This window comes from Rhinopithecus bieti, unplaced genomic scaffold (assembly GCF_001698545.2).
Source record: "Rhinopithecus bieti isolate Rb0 unplaced genomic scaffold, ASM169854v2 scaffold_110, whole genome shotgun sequence".
Taxonomy (NCBI): Eukaryota; Metazoa; Chordata; class Mammalia; order Primates; family Cercopithecidae; genus Rhinopithecus; species Rhinopithecus bieti.
In genome coordinates, this window is record NW_016803311.1 from 4,435,371 (window position 1) to 4,443,363 (window position 7,993).

The window sequence follows — 7,993 nt, forward strand, 5'->3', positions numbered from 1 at the left end:
AGGCTGTATTTCTTTCTGGAGGCTGCAGAAAAAAATCTTCAAATTTTTCAGCTTTTGGACATCACTTACATTTCTTGGCATGTGGCCCCTTCCTCTGTCTTCGGAACCAGCAATAATCTAGTTAGAAGTATATTCGGTTAAAGAAAGGTGTTTCTTTTAAGATAATTATTTATCTTTCTATATATGTCATCTATTTTTGTGAAACAGGAGAGAAACTTGAAGAGCTTGAAGAATGTTACCAAGAATGAGAAAGTGTGAAGATAGGGGAGTTGGAAGGAATACCTGGTAGAGGATGTTCGTGAAGGTGTGGAAATAGAGTCTAGAATACAGCTGAATGAAGAGAGTTCCCCATTTTGTGAGATTGGAGGTGAACAGGGAAATTTGTGGAAAGAGGAAGTTGACAAGGATGACCACGGTAATCTCAATTTCTTGTTTTGAAATAAAAATCGACGTGTTCCACTGAATTAAAATGTATTTATTGATTTAATGCTATACTTGTTTATTGGATAATTGGATACTAAATATAACTCCTTTTTGATAAAATGTGCATAGTTCAAGTAAAAAGAAATTAAAGAAAGAGGAACCTGAGTTCAATGAAAGAAAATATTTTGCAGAAATTTATTTCAGGTATTCTTTGACGTCTTGCAGAAGATGCATCTGAATTTGCCTTTAATTTTAAAGAATACATCAGGCTGTTCTCAATCATCCTCCCCTCCTCGAGGTTATTCTTCATCTCAAAATTTAATGTCAAATGTTTTCATGCTTTGATATCAAAATATCTAGCTGATACTACCTACCTGAGTTTGATCTGTATGATTAAAATATTTGGAGAATATAAGCTAAAATTGGTCTGAAAAATCTATATGTATCCTCTACACTGAAAACTACCTCAAGAGGCAGTGATACGTATTAGAAGAATTTTTAATGATGAAATTATACACATTGCTTGTATAATATTTGTGGCAAATGGACTAAAAAAAGAACACATAGCAGAGTTAGAGAATTATAAAATAGTTAAATCTATTGTTAAGTATTTGTAATACAAGCAGCAGCAGAGGCACAAAGGCACTGAAAGCGTGTTAGATTATCAAAACTAATTACAACTTAGGGTTGGACTATGCTTTTTGTACTGATGGTTGAATAAAGGGCTTCCTAATATTTTGAGCAATTTCTTTGCACAAAATAATCCAGAACAATGGAACAACTTGATTTAGAAGGAGATAATTTTCATTATCTATGTATCTATGTGCCAATATCTCTATCTATCTATCTATCTATCTATCTATCTATCTATCTATCTATCTACACATGTATCATCTATCACTTTACCACATCTATTTATCCTTTTATTCAATGGCCATCTACAATGTACTTGATCCTGGGAATTTTCTGTGCTCCCTCAATCATGCACAAGACCTACCTCTTCAAACCTTTCCTAGATCTAGGTACACGGTTAAGTATTTGGTTTTCAAAGGTCTTCTCTCTAAACAAAGTCTAGTAAATCTAAGTAAATGAAAGGCATTCTTAAATCAACAGATCTGGAATTAGTAGGTGCTAATTGTCTATAGTGATTATCTAGCACATTAATAAATCAGAAAATGTGTAATGGATGCTATTAACAAGCTCAGGATAAATAAAAAGTTCTTTAAACTGCAGTCTGAAATTTGTCAGATTTCACCAATTTCTTATTACTTCAATATATCTTAAATGAATATAGAAACATGCTAGAAGTCTTATGTTGTGACCGATTTTCTTATTTTCCCTTTGTTCTTAGTGATTTTATTCTATTAATTAAAATTATAATCTCTTATAACTTAGATTATAAATTCATGGGCCCCAAAACTTTTGTTTTGATGCTAAATAAGCATTCTAAAAATTTTTTCCTAATGTGCTTTATGTTTATATTTGCCTATATTTAAGTACTAAACTTGCAAATAGTAAATAAATGAGGCTGGCCGGGCGCAGTGGCTTATGCCTGTAATCCCAACACTTTGGGAGGCTGACGCCGGTGGATCACCTGAGGTCAGGAGCTCGAGACCAGCCTGACCAATGTGGAGAAACGCTGTCTCTACTAAAAATACAAAATTAGGTGGGTGTGGTGGTGCATGCCTGTAATCCTAGCTACTTGGGAGGCTGAGGCAGGAGAATTACTTGAACCCAGGAGTCAGAGGCTGTGGTGAACCAAGATCATGCCTTTAATCCCAGCACTTTGGGAGGTTAGGTGGGTGGATCACTTGAGGTCAGGAGTTAGAGACCAGTTTGGGCAACATGGCAAGACTCCATGTGTACTGAAAACACAAAAATTAGTTGGGTAGAGTGGTGCACACCTGTAGTCCCAGCTTCTCAGGAGGCTGAGAGTTGAGAATGGCTTAAAGCCAGGAGGTGGAGGTTGCAGTGAGCCATGATCACACCTCAGCACTCCAGCTTGGGTGACAGAACAACCTGTCTCAAAAAAAAAAAAAAAAAAAAAAGATGAAGCTTAAGAAAAGACAAAGTGCTATATCTCTCAAGTTTTATTTTACACTTATTAATTTCACCTCAGGCCTTTCTTGGCTACTTTATTTAGCTTAAACTCTTCATGCATATCAACATTCTTTGAATAGCCACCCTATGCCAATCATTAGAGACACAAATATATTGAAGTAGAAAGATAAACAAATTAACTGGTTTATTTAAATATTGGATTGCCATACAGTAAAGAATTAGATCAACATGAATTAAAAAATAAATTGAAAGAAAAGGTAAGTCACACAAGAATAAGAATTATATGCTACCATTTATATAAGATTTTAAATACACAAAATAAGAATGTAGATTATTATGAATCACACATACATAAAGAAACAGTATGGAAACCTGTGTTGAAATAAGGGAGTGAAAAAGAGATTAGAAATGTAAGAGGCACTCCAGTCACAAAATACCCAGTAAGCTCAGTAAGAAATTCAGACAATATCCCAAGAGGGATGGAGAGTCATTGAAGGGTGTTACGAGTTTGCGGAGAGGTGCAAGGGCATGCATGGTATAATCAGGTGTGCATTTTAGAGAAATCACTCTGACTTCTGTGTAAAGAAGAGACTGGATGGAGATAAGATTGAAAGAACAGAAACTAGTTAGGAGGTTGTGGTATTAATCCAGATGTATGACAATTGCAGCCAGAACTAGTGGAATTTAGTAAGAAAGAGGAAATTACGCAAATTTGAGAGACGCAGAGACCTGATGACAAAGGACTTGATTAATTGATTCAGTAGGTGAGAGAGGGGGAAGAACTAAGAATAACTCAAGCCGCCTGTGATGTGATCAATCCTCTAAATCCAACAGAGTTTACAAGAAGTGTATAGGGTGAAATAATATATTACATTACACCACGGAAATGCAATCAGTAAAATCCAGACTGTGGGACATTCCACGCAACAAACCTCCCAAGCTCTTCAACAAATAGTCTGCAAGTGGGAAAAGTATGAAGACGGAAGGAAAAGCCTATAGATCAGTGACTCTCAACCACAGGTGATTTTGTCTTTGACAGGACATTTGGCAGTTTGGAGATATTTTTGGTGATCACACCTGGGGAGATGCTATTGGTAACTAGTGGACAGAAATCAAGAATTATCTAGTAGGTGAGAGAGGGGGAAAGTGAGGTGAGAGAGGGGAAATTCATCTGATTTTACACAGAACAGTCCCTTACAACAACGATTAGACTAAAAATGTCAATACGATGAGGTTCAGAAACTGCCATAGATTACAAGATAATTTAAGAGGCGTATGAACCAACCGTGATTTATGGCCTTTTCTATTAAAACATGTATAAAAATGACATGAGAAATTTGAACATTGACTAGATATTTAATAAAAGTAAAAATTATTGTTATATTCTCGATGTGATGACAATGTTATTATATTTAGTTAGTTTTCAAAAGTCCTTATTTCCTGAAATGTCTATGGAAATACTTATAAATTAGATTCTATATCTAAGATTTTTTTCACAATAATGTGGGAGGAAAGATAGATAAGGACAATTGACAATTGATGTTTATTAGGACTGGGTGAGGGTACATGGGGGTTCATTACATTATTCTGTCTTCTTTTGTGTATGTTTAAAAGTTTGCATGACAAAAATAACTCCAGCTTTCTGTTTTGCATCATACCATTTGTTAAAACAAAGAAATACAAATCATTAAATCTTTTCTTGTTTAAATTCTTTCTCCCTTTTAAAATTTCATATAATGGCATATTTACTCCTTTATAATATTCTTTGTTAGCAACAAATTGTTTTGAACATTTTCATATAATTAAATAATTTTAAAACATTAAAATGCTTCATGCTATTTTACATTATATAGGTATTATTCATGTATTTTTGCTTTAAAACAAAGTAGTAAAATAATTATGCATGTGAGCATGACTCTTGTGAGGGGCTCTGATTATTTCCTCAAGATACATTCTTCAATATAGAATTACTGAATTAAATATACTAATGTACATCAAACTATTAGTATAACCTGCTGCCAAATTTCTGTCCTTATAATTATTATTGATTTATACTCTGAAACCATTGTACTAAAGTGAACATTTTGTTACGCACTTATCTCTACATATTATCATTTTGTGAACTATTTTCTAATTAACTAAGTATAATGAAATTTTATTTTAAATTTTTTCTAGACTTTTTTTAGCTATTGTTTTCTGGCAACTAGAATTAATCATTGATGTTTTAAAATTATTCTATTAGGCCCTTGAGTTCGAGACCAGCCTGGCCAAGATAGCAAAACCCCATCTTTACTAAAAATACAAAAAATTAGCTGGAAGTGGCATATGCCAGTAATTCCAGCTACTCATGGAGGCTGAGGCATGAGAATAGCTTGAACCTGGAGGGCAGAGGTTGCAGTTGAGCTGAGATCATGCCACTGCACTCCAGCCTGGGCAACAGAGTGAGATTCTGCCTGAAAAAATAAATACAAACAAACAAACAAATAAATAAATAAATAAAAATAAATAAAGTAATTCTATTAGGCCTTTGAAATTGCCCCAGATATATAAAGAAATTTGGAGATAGTCCACATCTTTAAATTATTTTATCTTCACAGGTAAAAGTTTCTCTCTACATTCTTTCAGTTATCCTTAAGATTCCTTCATAAAAGTTTCAGTATTATTTTGGTAGATATTGTACATTTCTTGTTAAGTTTATTACTGAGAATTTTGTGTTTTGTTTTTATTGTGGATGAGATCTTTATAATTTTCTAACTGTCTATAACAATATATGAGAAATCTCCTGAATTTTTATATTATATTTCCTTTCTAGTTATTGACATTCACTATTTTTGCATGATTTATGAGATTAAATACATTTTCTTGAATCTTTGAATGAGGCAAATCAATAATTTGAATTTAATAATAATTTGCAGCCATCTTTCTGATAGTTAGATAACTATTTTTTGGGTATAACAGATTTTCCAGAATCTACATATAGACAGCATTTCTGCTTCTTGTTTAATGCATAGCTCTTTTGCATGAACTTTTAAAAGACTTTGAAATTTAATAGATTAAGTAAAATTATTTCAGATAACAATACTCAATAGGCACAAAGACAATCAAACGAAAAAAACTGAACCATGTTTATAATCTTCTAAAATCTGTATTCTTTACCCAAACTCTTTTCTCCTACAATGTGATGGTGATATACTATCTACAATGAAAAATACTGAAATCTAAGACTGGAAGTGAGGAACATTATTTCTGGCAATAGTAAACATTTCTGGCTGGGGGTCGTAAAATAAAGTAGCTTGGTGGGAGCAGAGATGTCTTCGGGGAAGTAAACTGTGCATCATTTAGGTGGAGGAAAGCAGGATAGATAAAGACAGAAAGAAGCCACTTGGAAAGTAGGTATTCTCAGATAATCGGCATCAGGATAACTGAAATCTACAACAATTCCCAGATCTCACTTGGTTATGCTCCAAGGAATACACATTCTGTGTTGCCTACGGTATATTTATATAGATTAGTATTTTTCTCAGCTTGAATTTCGAAATATGAGCCTCACAAATGGTAAGGTTTTCTAAAAGTCTGTATCTCTTAAAAACTTTAAACCTAGTAAGAACAGGTGAAAATACTTCTCACACAATGCTTTCTGGATAAATAAGAAAAAACTATTCACTTTCAGAAGCATTAAGTGTTATAAACTGATGTATACCAAGTAAATGCTAAATGAATGTCAAATGAAATATAAACTATGAATGCATATCTTTATTTTTATAAATAACAGATATTCAAACACCTTTAATGTTTTGTATCTTGGTCATATGCTTAAATAAGGATCACAATGGTAAAATATCTAGGAGAAGAAAATTTTATACTAAATTTCCAGTTGAATTATTGCAATGGACATGTGCGAAGAGAATCAAATTTTTATAATATCTTGTTCAGTTACAGCCCTAATCAAGTCTGCAAATCATGGCTTTCTATGATGTAAGATAAATGATTAAGGGCCCATTTTGTTGTTAATATCCATTAGCACTGATGAGAGCCGAGCACATGTATCAGAGGCAGAATAGACTCTTTAAGAACTAAGAAACATTAAGTATATTAAACAGATAAGATATTTAAAATGTCTAGAATTTGATAGCACTGTCTTCAAGATCATCATAAGCAGAATACTGAAAGGTGTTAGCAATCCAATCAATGGAAGGCACCCCTTTTCTCTAACCCAGCAGTGAGAGCAATTGCTCCTGAATGACAAAGAGGGAAGCTCTTCTGAAAATGCTGTCATTTGGTTGTACCCAAAGCTCTTCTGCAAATACTGCCAACTACTTGTGGTCATTGAAGACTTTAGAGCACTAGAAGAATAAATGAACAAGAGTACCACATTGCTCTCCACTAACTTGTGCCTGGATCTGTCTCAGTTCTGCAGGTTATCTTTTGTATTGAGAAACTTGTTAGTGCTGTCTTCTGTTTTTCTGTTTTAGAAACAATTTGCAGGATCTGTTTATACTAGCAGGGAGAAAGATGTTTTCTTTGTAGGGGGCCGATGTACTAGGAATCCCTCATTTCAGACCTATAGCTTCTACCTAGCTAATAACTATTAAGTAAAATTTTAAAAGAAACAATTTCAATAATGTCTATTTATTTCTTCCTAATTCTGTTTTCTTGTGAAACATCATGATGCCTGTGTGTGGAGCTAAGATGCTGAAGTGGTCACAACACTTTCCCTTCACATATTTATTTTACCAAAAATTACTTTGAAAGTCTAACTATGTGCAAGTCTAAAGATACCTTTTACTTTAAAACTTCCTCTGTTCATGTACAGAGGGATATTTTTGCCAAGCTAGCTTAGAAAAGGCAATACTAGCAAATAAAAACTTAAATTAAGGAAGAGAGAGTAAATAAATTTTTAATCATACAAAATTTAATACTTATGTTAAGGAACAAAATATTAAAAGTCATTTTACACAGAGTGAATTTATCTCAGAGCTGAATTCAAAGTTGGGCAGCTTTGAGTGATATGATAATCATGCTTTCCACCTTCAGTTGTACTAAGGGATTGAAATTTATATACTCAATAACTAGAAAAGAATCATAAAGGATCAGACTGGAGGAAGCTGTCTCCCTCCACTTTTTGCTGTCACTCCCACAGTGATTTTAATATTTTTCCTATGTCTTTGCTGATTTCTTCTGCCAAACATTGTTTTCAAATGCAGGCTGTTTTGAAATGAATAGTATAAACTGCATGTTTCTTAGCATATATACACATTTTCCAGGTACTACAAGGAAATCTTGAACAACATAAAATGAAAACATAGAATGGCCAAGTCTCCTGCCAGTTCTAAACTTTACTAAACAGACTTATTTTACGTCTTACATTTAAACTATTTTTATCAGTTAACTCAAGGTTTTTATCTTTCTGAAAGATAAAGGAAAAGAGAATCTTTCACAAGTCAAACTAACATCACGTTTTCTTTATTTGTGGTTTTCAAATGTTTTGGGCAAAATTCCAGAAACACTT